Source organism: Littorina saxatilis, linkage group LG12 (genome assembly GCF_037325665.1).
Source record: "Littorina saxatilis isolate snail1 linkage group LG12, US_GU_Lsax_2.0, whole genome shotgun sequence".
NCBI classification, from domain to species: Eukaryota; Metazoa; Mollusca; class Gastropoda; order Littorinimorpha; family Littorinidae; genus Littorina; species Littorina saxatilis.
In genome coordinates, this window is record NC_090256.1 from 12,951,122 (window position 1) to 12,970,656 (window position 19,535).

Genomic DNA, 19,535 nt, shown 5'->3' on the forward strand with positions numbered 1-19,535 from the left:
CATTTGAAAATGTTCAAATAGGCAAGGAATTTGAAATCATACGTGCCCGCGCCCATATCCGCAACAACAACAAATTACCCTACATTATGTATTGCGTGCACGGCCCCGAGCCTGTGTTCTATTCAAGTGTGGACCCCAGTTGCCCATCAGCAAGAAATAATAATCCATCCAATGTTGTCAGCTTCATCAATAATAAGCGCTACTTTAGAAAACTGACGCCAGTCGCCCAAGCCGGTCGCGGAAAGTAAGCTTGAAACGAATATTCCTGAATTCGTAATGTCTTTATCGTTCCTGAACAGACAAATTGTCACAAATTGGTTTTCGTTGTGCATGCATACTGAATTTTAATGTTTTACGTTGTTACATGTTATGTTGTATGTTGTTTGATGTTGCGGTATACACCACACATGAATTTCTTGTGAATGTTGCGTTTCAGATAATTGTATACAGTACTGTTGTCTATGTCAACGTAAAGCTCAGCTGGCAAAACACACGTGGCTACCGATGCAGTCGAACCTGTCCTGACGTACACCTCTCAACAACGACCACCTGGCCATTACGACCACCTGACAAGGATGCCCGTTAGAGGGTTTTCCTTTCCAATTCACCTTTTCTCAGCGAGCACCTGTCTGTAACAACCTCATTTGGTCGGTCCCTTGGGTGGTCGTTATCAATATCAATATGAGGCTTATATCGCGCGTATTCCGAGGGTACAGTTCTAAGCGCAGGGATTTATTTAAAAAAACAAACATTTATGCAATTTATATCGCGCACATATTCAAGGCGCAGGGATTTATTTATGCCGTGTGAGATGGAATTTTTTTTTACACAATACATCACGCATTCACATCGGCCAGCAGATCGCAGCCATTTCGGCGCATATCCTACTTTTCACGGCCTATTATTCCAAGTCACACGGGTATTTTGGTGGACATTTTTATCTATGCCTATACAATTTTGCCAGGAAAGACCCTTTTGTCAATCGTGGGATCTTTAACGTGCACACCCCAATGTAGTGTACACGTTATAGACTGGTTCGGCTGTACTACAGAGCAGCGATCATGGTGGCTTTAATTAGTGATCTCCGGTGTGCATATTTTACACACACAAACACGCCGTGTTGTCAAGCGGTGGCACTGCATGCACTTAAGAGCTCTTTATTTGTTTTACTGTGACGCCAACATCGTTTGGCTAAACCGACCAGTAGCATTGTTTGGGCTCACATTGTTTTCAGGCGCGCAACTCCTCAACGAACATAAACAGGTTGGCAGACTAATTATTTCTGGAAAACTTCTGTTCAAGTCAGTCATGAAATCGTGATCAAAATGTATTCAATACGACTAGCTACAGGGACAACATGAGAAATTGTCGGACACATCATCAATCAATCAATCAATGAGTCTTATATCGCGCATATTCCGTGGGTACAGTTCTAGGCGCTCTGCAGTGATGCCGTGTGAGATGAAATTTTATACGGCCAGTAGATTGCAGCCATTTCGGCGCATATTTACCTTTCACGGCCTATTATTCCAAGTCACACGGGTATAGGTAGACAATTATTAACTGTGCCTAAGCAATTTTGCCAGGAAAGACCCTTTTGTCAATCGTGGGATCTTTAACGTGCACACCCAATGTAGTGTACACGGGGGGAGGTTCGGACACCGAAGAGAGTCTGCACACAAAGTTGACTCTTTGAAATAAATTTCCGCCGAACCTGGGATCGAACTCACGCTGACAGCGGCCAACTGAATACAAATCCAGCGCGCTACCAACTGAGCTATATCCCCGCCCAGGGATATTGCCCGGCTCTGACAGTTAGTGACTCTGCTAGCCAAAACATTTCTAAAACATTGCGAAATCAGTCAGGTGATCATGGTGTAATGTTGGAAGTCCTCCACTTTAGGGGGGCGAGGCGGGGTTTTAAAGGCACAGTAAGCCTTCCGTAAACCATCACAGAGCTCCCCGAGCGTCTACATACAGTATAAGCATACTTCCATTTGAACGCTCACCGAACGGGAACGTCCTGGCTGCTTTCTGTCGAGCGTGAGAAATTTTCAAAGAATTTATTTTCGTGGACTTGGTCCAACAACAATGGCGCCTCGTTTTGGTGCTGGACGGCTGTTATGATATCGGAAATCACGCCCGGACAGTAAGCCTCCCGTAAACCATCACAGATACTGTCAGGCTTTTACACACAGTACAAACACCCTTCCATTTGAACGCTCACCAAACGGGAACATCCTAGGTGCCCTACGTAAAGAGCGAGCAATTTTAAAGAATCAATTTTGCAGATTGTCTCGAACACTTTTTGGACCCATCCTGAACTCAGGTCAAACATGAGTTACTTCCCTTCGGGTCTCATTTTATCGATGTAAACTGGCGATAGCCGTGAATCGATGATTATCAAAATGTTTTTGGACCGTGGTGCGTTTTTGCGCTAGACCTAACTTTTAAAATCTAAATAGTAAATTGACAGCTTCTTACACAAACATGCTTTAATCATAAAAGAATTCTTTTTTCATCAAGACAAGATCAGTACAATTCGAAGTTGTGAAAGTTTGAAAAAAGAAAAGCCCGGAAGCAGGGTCACGCAAGGGTCGTAGCAGACGACGGTTTATCAGTGCATATCGCCGTTCCTCTCAACAGTCAAAAGCCATCGCTAGAGTTCTTGTGAACCACAGCCGTTTGTTTCGTGCATAAAAACGTGCTATTGTAAAATTAATAAGCTCACATCGAGTCGCATTCAAATGACTAACTGACGACTACATTGTGAAAAAGGGAAACTGGATCACACGGGTAAGATAAACCACGCAAAAATAAATTCTTTGAAAATTGCTCGCTCTTTACGTAGGCCACCTAGGATGTTCCCGTTTGGTGAGCGTTTAAATGGAAGGGTGTTTGTACTGTGTGTAAAAGCCTGACCGTATCTGTGATGGTTTACGGGAGGCTTACTGTGCCTTTAAACAAACACCCGAGTTTCTTTCCTAATTGGGGACAAAAAAAAGGCTCTGTGATTATAGATATTATAGATCATAATCAAAGAAACAAAAGATTGCTACACTACAGCTTATTCAGACCCAAACCTACTACAATCGTGTACACCTGTTTCCCTAGGATTCCTACCTGGGGAAACATGTGTACAAGTCAATGAAATTAGAAAAAATAATATTGCGTTCCGATGAGTCAGGTCCAACTGTTTCTCTACGAAGCTCGAAGATCATTTCATATGTGCATACTCAAAATAACGTGAAATAGATGGCTCGACCATTTCCAAAATAGACAATGCTAACACGGCGGACTCATCACAGAAAATGTCCACCAATACGCGACACAAAATGCAAACCCATTCATGTGCAAATGTACGCAAATATTCAGGGGAAATGCAGTACAGCTGCTAAATGGAACTACGCGGCCGTACGTTTGGGACGAAGCGTTGGCATTTGCGCATATCTCCATCAGACGAATACGGCATGTCGGCGTTGACAGCAAAGCCGTGTTGTCTTGATTAGTACTCTGTAGAGGCTGTGTTATTCACAAAAGGTCGATCCTTTTCCGGAATGTTTGGTTGGTTGGTTTGTTTGTCGATAACTTGCTTGGGTGGCTGTTTTGGTGGTGATGAGGGTGGGTTTTTCTTCCCCCGAGATGCTGTCTTTTTAGAACGTTTTGTTTGTTATTTTGTTACTGGGTTAGTTGAGTGTTAGCTTGGTTGCTTGGCTGGCGATGGTGGTGTTTTTTGTTTTTGTTTTATCTGAAGAAAGTCTTTCTGGAAAGTACGGTTACTTTTTTCGTCAGTTGGTTAGTTGCTTGCTTGCTTGCTTGCTTGCTTGCCTGCTTGCGTACTAACTTTCATGGGTGGTGATGGGGTTGCTTTTGTTACAGCGCGTCTTTTCACGAAATGGGGTTGTGTTGCTTGTTTTCCTGGTGTCTTTATTGCTTGGTTTCTTGGGTGGTGATGGTGGTGGTTTTCTTCCAAAGAAAATCATTTTATTGACAGTTTACTTACTGGATTAACTGGCTGCTTACTTGCTTGCTTAGTTGTAGGGTGATGATTGTTGTATTTTTCACCCGGAGAGAGCTTTTTTCAAAAAGTTTGATTTTGTTGATGACTTGCATGGTTGGCTGCCTTAGTGGTGATGGTGGGGATTTTCTTCAGAGAAGTTTTTTTTTTGTAAATGTGGTTGATTGTTCTGTTAGCTGGTTAGTTGCTTGCATGCTTGCTTATATTCCTGGGTGCCGATGGTGGTGATTTTCCGTCTTTTTCGGAAAGTGTGGTTGGTTGGTTGGTTGTTTTTGTGGTTGGTGGTGATGGTTTTCTTTTAGAAAAAAAACCTCTGGTTTTGTTGTGCGGACATGAGCCACAGCGGAAGCACAGACGCCTTATTAACCCTGGTTAAGCTTCAGACATGACAGTGAGCCGGCGAATTTCTTCAAGTTAAATTAAGGATCGTTAACGACAGCGCAAGGTTGTATTTCCTTTAAGTGGCTCACTTAACTGCGTCGCGTCGTTGCGCATCTCGACACTAAATTAGAGACATACATTGAAGAGATGCGAAGCGTGGCCGCTCGCGTGAACTCTTGGGGTACCGCGCTCGGTCAGCGTGACCTCGCGCGATTGTCAGCCATCATCCCGTACTACGTTGTTGTTCGCTTGCTCTCTGACACCGATTTGAAGTGCTTTTTTGTCATATTTCTTTGGATATATCCAGCTTCAGGCGAGAGATATCAGTGGTAAGTAAACTTGATTCATATTCTGTAGCTTCAATAGTGTGCACACGAACGCATTTGAGAGGATTGGGTTCCCGAAGTGAGTCAAAAACACGGTTCCCTTGGTTCTTGCGGCCATTGTTCTAAGTCCATGCCTTACATTGTGCGTGGAGGCAATGTTTGGGAGCTAATATTTTCTTTTGTGCGCAACGTTACTTTCCCTTAACTGGCAAATGCATTACTGGTGTATACATTAATCTGTTTGTATAAATTTTGACGCGCTGTAATTACATTTGATGCTTTTAAGTCTCACTCAAGTGGTTCTCGCACTTACACTGGCGTGTGGATAAAAAGTTTTTAAGGAAAAATGAGCGAAATTGCTTTACTTTAGGATTCATCTTCTAATCACCAAATGATGCAATAATCTTCTTCTTGTGATTTTCTGTTTCTCTTGAGTGCAAATAATTAACAATTTGCATGTTTTATTATCTATGATTTTCTATGAAACAGTTATAATTCTTTAAAAACACAACAATTGCCAGCTTGGTGCCAGTGGGAGGATTACATGCCCCTGCCGTAGGCGAAGATAACGCGAGCGGGAAGACAGCGCTTCGCATCTCTTCTATCTATGTCTCTGATTAGCGCAATTACCCCCCGCCGCACCCCCGCATTTTTTCTTACATCTGTGAAAAAGCATGAATTTCCGCAAAAAACATTTCAGTGGATAGCTCCTTTTTACATTTAGTCAAGTTTTGACTAAACGTTTTAACATAGACAGGGGGAATCGAGACGAGGGTGGTGGTGTATGTGTGTGTGTGTGTGTGTGTGTGTGTGTGTGTGTGTGTGTGTGTGTGTGTGTGTGTGTGTGTGTGTGTGTGTGTGTGTGTGTGTGTGTTTGTGTGTGTGTGTGTGTGTGTGTGCGTGTGTGTGTCTGTGTGTATGTGTAGAGCGATTCAGAGAAAACCACCAAACCGATCTTCATGAAACCTCACACGAAAGTTCCTTGGTATGATATCCCCGCGTGTATTTTTCATTTTTTTTCGATAAATGTCTTTGATGACGTCATATCCGGCTTTTGTGAAAGTTGAGGCGGCACTGTCACGCCTTCCTTTTTTAAGCAAATTGATTGAAAATTTGGTCAAGCAATCTCCGACAAAGGCCGAACTTTTGCATTGCATTTCAGCTTGGAGACTTAAACATTCATTAATGAGTTTGGTCATTAAAAATCAAAAATTGTAATTAAAATACAAAATTTCATAAAACGATCCAATAATAATTTCATCTTATTTTTCCTTATTTTCTGATTCAAAAAACATATAAATATGTTATATTCGGATTAAAAAAAAAGCTCTGAAAATTAAAAATATGACAATTATGATTAAAACTAAATTTCCAAAATCGATTTAAAAACAATGACATCTTATTCCTTGTCGGTCCCAGATTCAAAAAACATATAGATATGTTATGTTTGGATTATAAACACGCTCAGAAATTTAAAAAGAATATATATAAGATGTTCATTGGCAATACACAGCATGACCTGTTTAATCGTGGAAATTGCATCGAATGTACCGGGAATTTCTTTTAAAAGACAAATTCTGGCTGCCATTGTAAATCTGATTAAACAATCGTTAGTAATGAGGTCGCTGAGTTCTGTGCAATTCAATCGTCTACACACGATTAAATCTCCATTTTCCGGCATTTATGTGTAAAGCCGTGAAATTAAGCAAACACGTTATCACTGTAAGTCTGCATTGAAGCGTTGTGAACAAGTGGGGTGGACATAATATGGATGGGGGGGGGGGGGGGGGCTGGGGTGAGGGGAGAGAAAAGTCTTGAACGTTAAAAGAGTACTTCACTATATTGCTAGCTGTGCTCACTTTTCTGTGGTGCTGGCACAATACGAACTAAGACATGGAAGGTTACAGAAACTATATAGGTACTTATTATAGATACCTATCGATTTGAATTACTAAAGTTTCGCCCCAAAGAATGTCATCAAAGTGTCATAGACCAAGCGTCAATGGTTACAACACATAGCAACCATAGACGTGTTGTAACCATAGACGCTTGGTCTAGAACACATTGATAAAGCCCAACGGGGCGAACATTTGGTAATTTGTATTGAAGATGAGACATTTTGTCTGACGTTGAACTTTAATTGTGTTCAATTTAGTAAATTAGCTTTGGTAACATTTAAAGTATTCCAGCCACGTGGTTACAACACGTCTATGGTTGAAATGTGTTGTAACAATGGACGCCTTGTTTATGAAACCTAGATGAAGCCTTCGGGCGAAAATTTGATAATTTGTATTAAAGATGCGACATTTTGGCTGGTGTTGAACTTTTATTGTGTTCAGTAAATTATCTTTTTTAAGCTTTAAAGTTTTGCAGCCATCATTGTGTGGAATGGTGCAGAGGTCAGTTTTTGAATTCTGTCTGTACATTTGATTTATCTGAAGAATTCCAGATGCCAAAATGTTGGGATAACATCGCAATACTTTTGTGTGTGTTATCTTGCCCTCTGTTCCTTCTTTGATTTCAATATAGAGAAAGAATTATTTTGCACGGGCAAGGTCTAGTTTATTAATTGCACGTTGATCATACTAAAAATGTGAAATCAATCAATTTTCCGTTTTGACGCAATGTGTGTGGATTATGGGGAGGAATTAACCGAGGAAAATTAACGACCAAGCGGTGTCCGTTGCTTTTGCAAACAATTTACCGTTACACATAAACAAAATCCAACTTTATGGCCACGGTTTTAGCTGTGTATTGTAGAATGATATCTGTCTCCGAGGTAAGTTTCTATGCAGAAATAGCTCCAAACTTTAAGACTCTGATAAAATCACTGGACTTTAGAGCAAATCGATTTTAAAGATTGCATCGATGCAATGATGGGCCGCGTGTTTCAAAGTTCAGTTCAGTTCACAGTGTATTTTAACTCGTTCATGCCCTTGGGAAAGGTTAAGCTCATGGGACACGTAAGTAGGGTTATTCTGCGAACTATGGATTGCTTCGTACGGTTTATCACTCTTTAGAATCTGACGGGGGCATGGCCTTGTCTATGTGTTTAGTCTATACTTTCAGGCCTCGCGCTGGCTAAAAAACGAACATTAAAATCCGGACTAGCGAAAGACGTTAAGACGACGAATTTGAAAGAAGGACTTTTTGAACCTGCTAAATGTTAAAGGCACAGTAAGCCTCCCGTAAACCATCACAGATACTGTCAGGCTTTTACACACAGTACAAACACCTTTTCATTTAAACACTCACCGCTTGAGAACATCCCAGGTGCCCTCCGTAACGAGAGAGCAATTTGTGCGTGGTTTATCTTACCCCTGAGCCATCGTGAACCCGTGTGATCCAGTTTCCCTTTTTCACAATTTTTGTTTGTTTGTTTGCTTAACGCCCAGCCGACCACGAAGGGCCATATCAGGGCGGTGCTGCTTTGACATATAACGTGCGCCACACACAAGACAGAAGTCGCAGCACAGGTTTCATGTCTCACCCAGTCACATTATTCTGACACCGGACCAACCAGTCCTAGCACTAACACCATAATGCCAGACGCCGGGCGGAGCAGCCACTAGATTGCCAATTTTAAAGTCTTAGGTTCGAACCCACGACCTCCCGATCACGGGGCGGACGCCTTACCACTAGGCCAACCGTGCCGGTCTTTTTCACAATGCAGTCGTCAGTTAGTAATTTGAATGCAACTCGCTGTGAGCTTATCTGCAATAGCACGTTATTATGTACCTCTGACTATGCACAAAACAAACGGCTGTGGTTCACAAGAACTCTCGCGATTGCTTTTGACTGTTCAGAGGAACTGGCGATAGGCATAAACCGTCGTCTGCTACGAGAACCACGACCTTGCGTGACCCTGCTTCCGGGCGTTTCTTTTTTCAAACTTTCAAATCTTCGAATTGTACTGATCTTGTCTTGATGAAAAAAGAATTCTTTTATGATTTAAGAATGTTTGTGCGACAAGCTGTCAATTTATTATTTAGATTTTAAAAGTTAGGTCTAGCGCCAAAACGCACCACGGTCCGATTGTCTCTGAGACATTCTGCAAAATTAATTCACCTAGGATGTTCCCGTTTGATGAGCGTTCAAATGGAAGGGTGTTTGTACTGTGTGTAAAAGCCTGACAGCATCTGTGATGGTTTACGGGAGGAGCACTGTGCCTTTAACCTTCTCTGGGTTTTTGTTTGTTTGTTTTTTGTTCGGTCTTTACTTTCAGGCATTGCATTTGCTTTTTAGACACGAAAGACCACAAATTATGGACCAGATTACGACAGAGTAAAAAGACGATTTGAAACAAGGATTTGTTTTTAATGTAGTTGCTTGCCGTCTTATATTCGGTCTAAACTTTCAGTCGTTACGTTTGCATCTCAGACTCATAAGACCATTACAATCTTCACCAGCTTACGAACGAGTAAGACGATGAATTGACTTTTTGAACCTTTTCTGCTTAATGCGATATGTGAATCTTTTCTGTTCGTTCGGTCTGATTTTCCAATCTTTGCTTTAAATTTGCTGCTCAGACACAAAAGCCAATTAAAATATCGAACAGGAAACAATAGGATAAGATGCCGTGTATAAAGTTAACCTGTCTGAAGCGCTTGGGCTAAATGCCATCTTGAATGAAACGCCAAAACTGATTTTCTCTCGGTCTCGGTCTCTCTCTCTCGGTCTCTCTCTCTCTCTCTCTCTCTCTCTCTCTCTCTCTCTCTCTCTCTCTCTCTCTCTCTCTCTCTCTCTCTCTCTCTCTCTCTCTCTCTCTCTCTCTCTCTCTCTCTCTCTCTCTCTCTCTCTCTCTCTCTCTCTCTCTCACTGTAATTTCTCATGCTTGAGTTAATAATGAACATTTGATTTGATTTGATTTGATCATGTTTATAAGGTGGAATGATAGATATATATGTAAATACGAAGACAAATACAGCGTTGATAGTTTCCGAAAAGATACTGAGTGAATTCGTCTGTTGGTAATTCAACACAACTAGATCGACCATTTTTGGGGGGGTTCGTCTAAGATTTTGTGACCGTAACAAATTAATATTTTCTGTTAGAATATTGGCAGACACATAACAGTTACAACAATTCTAATGTCCATTAAAATGCCTCCATAAGAAATGGAAACTTTCCTCCGACGCATCTTCACATAAACACACACACACACACACACACACACACGCACGCACGCACGCACACACACACACACACACACACACACACACACACACACACACACACACAAACACACACACACACACACTGCATCCTCCACATTTTCTCAATTCAATCATTTTCGAGATCAAAACAAATAAGATTGGAGAACAAAAAGAAGATATTCAAATAAGATCATGCATATTGAAAATTCGGATGTACATGCAAGTACAAATCGCTAGAAATGTGGTCACGGTATTTAGACCACAACATCGTTTAAACAGCTTGAAGCGGTCTCTTAAAAGCTGATTTAACAGCATTGCCTCAAGTGGAAGGGCATTACGTCCAAAGGAAAGTTTCTAGTTTTCATCATCGAATGCGCACGTGCTCGATAAAAAATATAAAAAAACCACGCAATCCTGTTCCCCCAAAAATAATAACCATAAATGAAAAAGCTTTCCTTCCATCTTAAAAAAAATCTCATCACAAAATCTCATCATATGATCTGTGTCTGGAAAAAAAATACGTTGCAGTAGCCAACAACGGCTGTGTTCGCAACAGAGCGCTCAGCACAGATGTTTGGGGGAAAGTGAGCTAAATTAGGAACAAGGCCATCGATACAGTCTCTTTCATGTATGCAGACGTGGCTGTAAATATCATTTGTTTCAGCCTTAAATGTTAAGTTGTTGTTGTTTTCTGTTTTCTTGTTTTTTGGTTTTTTGTTTGTTTTTCTTTTGTTTTTGTTTGTTGCTGTTTGCTCGCTGGCTTGCTTGCGTGCTTCCGGTTTTCTTACTATTTATCTCTCTGTCTGGCTGTTTGTCTGTCTGTCTGTCTGTCTTCTTTGTTCGTTTATTAACCTACGTACATTTCTGTCTCTCCGTGTACCTTCCTTTCTATCTTCGTTTATTTATAGATCTATGTCTTTCTTCATTTCTCTAATACATTTTTTGTCAACATTTTGTTTTTCGACACTCCTTTTTGTGTAACTAAGGAACGTACTGTTTTTCCAATTCAGCATCATGTGTCCAGAAAAGTAAGCCATCAGGCAACACTGAGGTGTAATCACTTTTGCCTCAAGGATACACACTTTCTTTTCAGTGTGGTGAAATGTACGGCTTCTCGACGAAGAGGAAGTTGGAAGCGTTACCTCCCTTCCACCTTTTCCCGTACACATGTAGATACGAATACGAATACGAATACTTTATTATCTCATACAGAGAAATTTCAGTGTGGTGCACATTAAAAGACAAAACAAATAATAAGACAACAGATAAAAATACCATACGAAGCATACTACACTCGCGCACGCATATGTACACTAACAGGAATAGTAACATGATTCCAAATAGGTTAATTGCCGTCAGCTTTAGCTAAAAGCTTTAGATGAGACTTCCAACAGAAAAAGAATCGAAATAATGTTATCGACAGGCCTTGCCCTACTACGAGGGTTGTTTCAAAAGTTCGTAGTCTACATATGAGGGAGGTTTGCTAGATCTATGAAACTTAACACACATTTTCAACTCCTTTGTAGAAGGCCACACACAATAGCAGGTATGTAGTCATAATAATCACGACGTCATCAACGGTCAGAGTAGTCTTCCTGTCACGGCCCTGTCACGTCCTCGGGGTTTAAGGCCTTTTGGGGGCAAATATGTTAATACCGCTAGGCACTGTATTGTGCCCCTTTTGCAAGCAGCAGCAAGTAGTGGTTATGTGATGACTGCATGGCTATAATGACGACATACATGATCATTTGCATGTTACCTTATAAGAGGCAGGTTCAAAAGGGTGTCAATGTTCCGTACTCTAGACAACATCCTTTATATGTAGGCTAGGAACTTTTGAAACAACCCTCGTACGTTACACAGTATGGGGATGTCCTAAGCCAAGTTATATTCAAATGTAAGTACAGACTTAAATTGTATTGTGTTGGCCGCAAATGAAAAGCCCAAGCTTTGACATGGAAAAAGAGCATCCTTCCTTCCATCCACTTGGACATACGCCAAAAATGTACACCCCGGCTGCTGGTTTTCAAGTAGAAAGATGCTCTTATAACCCATGTAAAAGCCTGCACAGATCCTTGACACTGGACATTATTGATCATTCGGAGAGGAAGGCAAAGGAGCACCAATGTTTGTTTGTTTGTTTGTTTGTTTGTTTGCTTAACGCCCAGCCGACCACGAAAGGCCATATCAGGGCGATGCTGCTTTGACATATAACGTGCGCCACACACAAGACAGAAGTCGCAGCACAGGCTTCACTGTCTCACCCAGTCACATTATTCTGACACCGGACCAACCAGTCCTAGCACTAACCCCATAATGCCAGACGCCAGACGGAGCAGCCACTAGATTGCCAATTTTAAAGTCTTAGGTATGACCCGGCCGGGGTTCGAACCCACGACCTCCCGATCACGGGGCGGACGCCTTACCACTAGGCCAACCGTGCCGGTAAGAGCACCAATGAGTTTCCAAACTTTCCCTAAACAATTAATGTCAAACAAGCTGGTGGATATGTCATATACCAACTTTTCTTTAAGTCCAAACGTAAACTTCAAAACAAAACCACAGTTGCAAAGATTTCAGTGAGGAAAAAAGCTTAAATAGATTCTTAATTACGAAAATCACAAGAAAAGGCGATGAAAATGTCGCCGGGGAAAGAAAACATGTGGGAAATGCACAAAAACACGGAACAGGAACGGAGAAAATCTGCCGAAGGGGGGCATAGAACACGAAGAGATAAAGGAAGATTTTCCCTTCCTTTTATCGCCTCAAGGAAAAGGAAGGTGGGAAAGAAAAAGTTATCTGATGAAGTTAGAACTAAGGGGAGCTTGTAAAACTCACAGAATGAGATTACTTCTCTAGGACAGTGTGTTAGATAAATACGGAGTGTTTTCATTCAATCAAGCCTCCAAGCTAAAACGAGATTTGCGTTCACCTCTTAGCTCTAATACTTTTGTCTCCTTTTCTAACTGCTCTCTCTCTCTCTTTCTTTTCTCGTACGTCCTTTCTGCTTTTATTCACTCTGTCTGTCTGACTGTCTGTCTGTCTGTCAGAGAGAGAAACAAACACAAAGAGAAAGACATACAGACAGAGAGCCAGATAGACTAAACAACAAGTCGCGTAAGGCGAAATAACAACATTTTGTCAAGCTGTCGAACTCACAGAATGAAACTGAACGCACTGCTTTTTTTCACCAAGACCGCATATTCGTAGTTTCGTCAGTCCACCGCTCGTGGCACTGGCAAAGGCAGTGAAATCGACAAGCCAGAATAGTGCGGTAATGGTCGTGCTGAGTAGGATAACACGCTTTTCTCTATCTCTATTCTTTTTAGCGTACCGAGTTTGTTTTTAATCCAAACATATCATATCTATATGTTTTGGGAATCAGGGACCGACAAGGAATAAGATTAAATTGTTTCTAAATCGATTTCGGACAATTAATTTTAATCATAATTTTAATTTTCAGAGCTTGTTTGTAATCCAAATATAACATATGTATATGTTTTTGGAATCAGAAAATGACGAAGAATAAGATGAAATTGTTTTTGGATCGTTTACAAAAAAAAATTTAATGACAAGTTTCCGATTTGTAATGACCAAATTCATTATTTATTCTTTAAGCCACCAAGCTGAAATGCATTACCAAAGTCCGGCCTTTGTCGAAGATTGCTTTGCCAAAATTTCAATCAATTTGATTGAAAAATGAGGGTGTGACAGTGCCGCCTCAACTTTTACAAAATGCCGGATATGACGTCATCAAAGACATTTATCGAAAAAAAACTCCGGGGATATCATTCCCAGGAACTCTCATGTCAAATTTCATAAAGATCGGTCCAGTAGTTTGGTCTGAATCGCTCTACACACACACACGCACAGACAGACAGACAGACAGACACACACACACACACACACACACACACACACACACACACACACACACACACACACACACACACACACACACACACACCACGACCCTCGTCTCGATTCCCCCTCTATGTTAAAACATTTAGAAAAACTTGACTAAATGTAAAAAATGGACAGACCCAGAGCGCAAGAGACACAGATACAAACAAAGCAGAGATTCAGAGACAGAGAGACAGAGACAGAGACAGAGACAGAGAGACAGAGACAGAGACAGAGACAGAGACAGAGAGACAGAGACAGAGAGAGGGACAGAGACAGAGACAGAGACAGAGACAGAGAGACAGAGCCAGATAGAGGGACAAAGATGGACAGAAAGACAGACACAGTCACAGGCTTAAAGAGACAATGGGACAGAGACAGAAAGACAGTCAGACAGACAGATACAGAGATTGAGAGAGGTATAACTGTCGAATTTAAATTTTTTACTTTAAGGTTGCAAAAGCAGAACAGTAACTGTTCCTGTACCCGCGTGCTATGCTAACTTAATATTTCTGTCCCCAGCACTAGTGTCTATTAAATTTGGGACATGACGTGATTATATGCTAAGAGGCACCCGCGTGTTTGCACGCGCGCTTTTATATACGTACGTGTGCGAAATCGTGCAAGTCATATTCTGAGTATATAAATAAGCTTCCAGAAGCGAAAATTCGTAATCGTCTTGTGTCGTCTTTGTATCGGTGAGTACAGTAATCCTTTGTTTTTTAACTTTATACAAATATGTGTGCGAGGTTGTGTGTGTGTGTGTGTGTGTGTGAGGGAGAGAGAGAGAAAGAGAGAGAGAGAGACAGACAGACAGACAAAGAGACAGACAGACAGACAGAGACAGATAGAGAGAAAGACAGAGAGAGACAGACACAGAGAGAGACAGACAGAGACAGAGAGAGTGAGCGCGCGCGCGTGCGTGCATGCGTGCGTGTGCTACAGAATACCCTTTACGCGAACATTGACTTGATTATTTATTCCACCTGCGTAACAAAGGCACCAGAGACCGGGCTGCTAACGAACCTCCGTACACCGCATTGCGTAAACGTACATTGTTCGATTTGCTTTGGAACATATCGTGTTATTCAGATTTGCTGGGAAAACCCGTGCCTGTGGGTTTTTTCTGGAATGTTCTGGAAAAGCGCGAATTGCTCTGTCGCTCATGGTTTACGCACGTTAAGCATCCTCAGACAGTTCAACAAAGTATGTTCCACCACGGTTAAAATTATCTTTCTTCCAGATCGTGATGCTAAAATGAAGGCGATAACAAACACATACTAAAATTTAGTGGCAATGCGCCGGAAACTGTTTGCTTTCCCTTTACAAATGCATAAGATTCCCTGCCCGTAAATAATTATATCAAAACATATACAACAACCGTAACAACAGCTAAGCACAAATCGATAATTTCGTTTCATTATGTGTCCAATAGCTAATCGCCGTAAACTTCTAAAAACATATTCATTAAAAAAGAAAAACAGTCCAATACCTAATGAGTCGGAAATCTACAACAACCATAACAACAAGCAAACACCGATCAAAAATTATATTTCATTTCTAATTGAAACACCTGGAGAGAAAGAAAAAAAATGAATTGAAAAAATAATCCCCTTGACATTTGGAAATTTAAAACAATAACATCAAGCAATCAACGAACAAGTCGGTTCCATTTCTAATGGCAATTGCTGAAAACAGCCAAAAACATTACATGCCGTGCTACTTATCACCTTAAAATCTATAAGAATGATGACATCAACCAAACAAAGATTTAAAGTTTTTGTTTCATGGCTGAAAACAGATTTTCAAACACAAGCCTTTTGTGAATCAAGTCTTTTTGTCTCTTATCATTATCGCATTGGATTCCGATCAGGAACTTGACGAAGCGCATGCGGTGACTTTCACCTTGTGTTCACAATTGCCTCGAACCAGGAAAACAGCAAATTGAAATGGGTATAGCATTTCATTTGTTCGATTGAACACCCAAGCTCTGCAAACGATACGATTGAATGAAATCAAATACGCAATTGCAATGACCAGAGGGGCATTATTCGGGTTTTTTCGCGGAAATGCCGACAGTTCTTCTTCTTCTTCTTCTTTGTTAACTCATGTTTTTAGCACGAGTGGGGGCGGGGATGTAGCTCAGTCGGTAGCGCGCTGGATTTGTATTCAGTTGGCCGCTGTCAGCGTGAGTTCGATCCCAGGTTCGGCGGAAATTTATTTCAGAGTCAACTTTGTGTGCAGACTCTCCTCGGTGTTCGAACACCCCCGTGTGTACACGCAAGCACAAGACCAAATGCGCACGAAAAAGATCCTGTAATCCATGTCAGAGTTCGGTGGGTAAAAGAAACACGAAAATACCCAGCATGCTTCCTCCGAAAGCGGCGTATGGCTGCCTAAATGGCGGGGTAAAAACGGTCATACACGTAAAATCCGTGGGAGTTTCAGCCCATGAACGAACAAACAAAAGCACGAGTGGAGTTTTACGTGTATGACCGTTTTTACCCCGCCATTTAGGCAGCCATACGCCGCTTTCGGAGGAAGCATGCTGGGTATTTTCGTGTTTCTATAACCCACCGAACTCTGACATGGATTACAGGATCTTTTCCGTGCGCACTTGGTCTTGTGCTTGCGTGTACACACGAAGAGGGATAAGCCACCAGCAGGTCTGCACATAAAGTTGACCTGGGAGATCGGAAAAATCTCAACACTTAACCCACCAGGCGGCCGCGGCCGGGATTCGAACCCTCGACCTTCCGATTAAGAGGACGACGTCTTACCACCCCGCCACAGCGCCCGTCGTTTCTATACATCAAAAAGAGACACCAGAAGTTCTTAACATTAAAATATTGGTCTTATTGATCAAGACACCAGCGAGAATAACACAAAGCAGAAAATAATGTATACTACAAAATTATTTTATTTTTTATTTTTTTATTATGGTGAGCTTATATAGCGCGAACCACAATTAACTGTGCTCTCCGCGCTTTACATACTAATTTCTGCCGTGTGAAATGGAATTTTTTACAGACAGACAGACAAACAATATATAACGCATTCACATCGACCAGCAAACCTCAAGCCTGTTAGGCGAAACTTTACCTTTCACGGCCTTTATTCCAAGTCACACGGGTATTTTGATGGACATTTTTATCTATGCCAATACAATTTTGCCAGGAAAGACCCTTTTGTCAATCGTGGGATCTTTAACGTGCACACCCAATATAGTGTACACGAAGGGACCTCGGTTTTTCGTCTCATCCGAAAGACTAGCACTTGAACCCACCACCTAGGTTAGGAAAGGGGGGAGAAAATAGCGGCCTGACCCAGAGTCGAACACGCAACCTCTCGATTCCGAGCGCAAGTGCGTTACCACTCGGCCACCCAGACCCCCAAAATTATACCCCCAAAATGAAAAGAGTGAACAAGAAAAAACTTTTGCAAGCAGAAACCGAGACAGAGTATCAAGATTTTCATTTTGTAAAGCATCGAACTTTCCACCTTTCTGTGTTCATTTTCTTTTCATATTTTTGTTTAACTTGTATTTGATAGTATTTATTTTTATGTTTATTCTTTTTCTTGATTGTTCTAACAATTTTTAGGAGGATCAAAACTCGTATTTCGTCATTTCGAGAAATTAGGGTTACAGGTACATAAATCTTACGAATCAATTTATCTCTGTCATGCTTCTATTTCTCTTCTTAGTTTTTGTAACAACAACAAAAACAACAACAACAACAACAATAAACAAACAAACAAACAAACAAATAGAAAAGCAGTGCACTAGTCACGCCTATTTCTCTTGTTCATATAATAATCCTAAATAATATGGTAAATCAGGGACTGCAAGTGTCTCCTTCGTCCAGTATGGATCTTTCCGTGAATTCCATTTAAAGCAACAAAGAAAACACTGTATGCATAGAACAATGTTTGCATTAAAAAGAAATACACAAACACTGTTTCCGTTTAAACAAAGAAAAAGAAAACAGAAAACAATACAATCATCGTATAAAACACAAATACAATACGAACACTGCATCTATTCAAAGACACAATACAAACAGTATTCAATTAAAATACACACAAAAAGAAAAAAGTGCAATCATCGTATATAACACAGATATAATACGAAACACTGCATCTATTCAAAGACAGAACACAAACTGTATCCAATTGGCGAATCAAAACCAAAATCACAAACACTTACCTGTAAGCTGAACTAGATGAGTTGATCGACGAAAGGTGGCAAAGAGACAAGAGACAGCAGAAAGTGACAGGGACCGACGTGTGCGGCTGAGTCGAGAGTGCTTGCACTAGGTACTGGATGGTTGGCAGAAAACGGATGCAGCGCCTAGGACAACAAGGTACGATCGAGTGCCGAGCCCAAGGGGTAGGGGTAGGGGTATAGCTCTTTCGTTCAGCTCTCGCTGTGGCAGCAGTGTCCTCGTCGTCGTCGTCCTAGTCGTTGGGCTGGCGGTGGTGTGGTGGTTGCAGTCGCTGACGCCGGCGAGGGGGTCCTCCTTTTGTAGTCCGGCCGGCGGGCGCATCAAATATTCATTCACCTTTCTCCCGTCTCTCCCGGCTCTGTACGCCTCCCTATATCACTGTGACGTTGCGCTACAAACCCCTCCCCTTTTCTCAACGCCCCCGGTTTGGGAAAGTTGGGGGGGGGGGAGGGGGTATTGGAGGATAGGGGGGAGTTCTGAGGGGACTGACATAAGAAACTTGTGCGATGCGATCTGTGAAATTGATTGTCGGAATGGAAGCAAACAAAAGGTCGGAGGACATTTTTTTGCTTCTTCTTTTTTTTCTGTCATACTGCGATGACATGGTCACGATGGTTTTGAAAACAGAAAGGGTAGACAGCCCTTTACTTTTTTGTTTGTTTGTTTTTTTGCTTAACGCCCAGCCGACCACGAAGGGCCATATCAGGGCGGTGCTGCTTTGACATATAACGTGCGCCACACACAAGACAGAAGTCGCAGCACAGGCTTCATGTCTCACCCAGTCACATTATTCTGACACCGGACCAACCAGTCCTAGCACTAACCCCATAATGCCAGACGCCAGGCGGAGCAGCCACTAGATTGCCAATTTTAAAGTCTTATGTATGACCCGGCCGGGGTTCGAACCCACGACCTCCCGATCACGGGGCGGACGCCTTACCACTAGGCCAACCGTGCCGGTCAGCCCTTTACTGTCAAATCATAACCACAGAAATATGATACTCAATCAATCAATATGAGGCTTATATCGCGCGTATTCTATGGGTACAGTTCTAAGCGCAGGGATTTATTTTTTATTTTTATTTTTTTATGCAATTTATATCGCGCACATATTCAAGGCGCAGGGATTTATTTATGCCGTGTGAGATGGAATTTGTTTTTACACAATACATCACGCATTCACATCGGCCAGCAGATCGCAGCCATTTCGGCGCATATCCTACTTTTCACGGCCTATTATTCCAAGTCACACGGGTATTTTGGTGGACATTTTTATCTATGCCTATACAATTTTGCCAGGAAAGACCCTTTTGTCAATCGTGGGATCTTTAACGTGCACACCCCAATGTAGTGTACACGAAGGGACCTCGGTTTTTCGTCTCATCCGAAAGACTAGCACTTGAACCCACCACCTAGGTTAGGAAAGGGGGGAGAAAAATTGCTAACGTCCTGACCCAGGGTCGAACTCGCAACCTCTCGCTTCCGAGCGCAAGTGCGTTACCACTCGGCCATCCAGCTACCCACT

At 41.8% G+C, this 19,535-nt stretch overlaps 1 protein-coding gene across 2 annotated transcripts in view; it reads right to left on the reverse strand.

Moving 5' to 3' along the window:
- LOC138981273 (uncharacterized) overlaps positions 1–18,324 on the reverse strand; it is an 88,363-nt gene extending 70,039 nt beyond the window's left edge. The window contains exon 1 of one of the 2 annotated variants that reach the window (XM_070354121.1): positions 17,992–18,324. The gene's annotated coding sequence lies outside the window, so the exon portion shown is untranslated. The remainder of the gene's footprint in view (positions 1–17,991) is intronic. The other variant, XM_070354120.1, reaches the window with a different exon arrangement.
- Between the last annotated feature and the right edge of the window lie 1,211 nt (positions 18,325–19,535).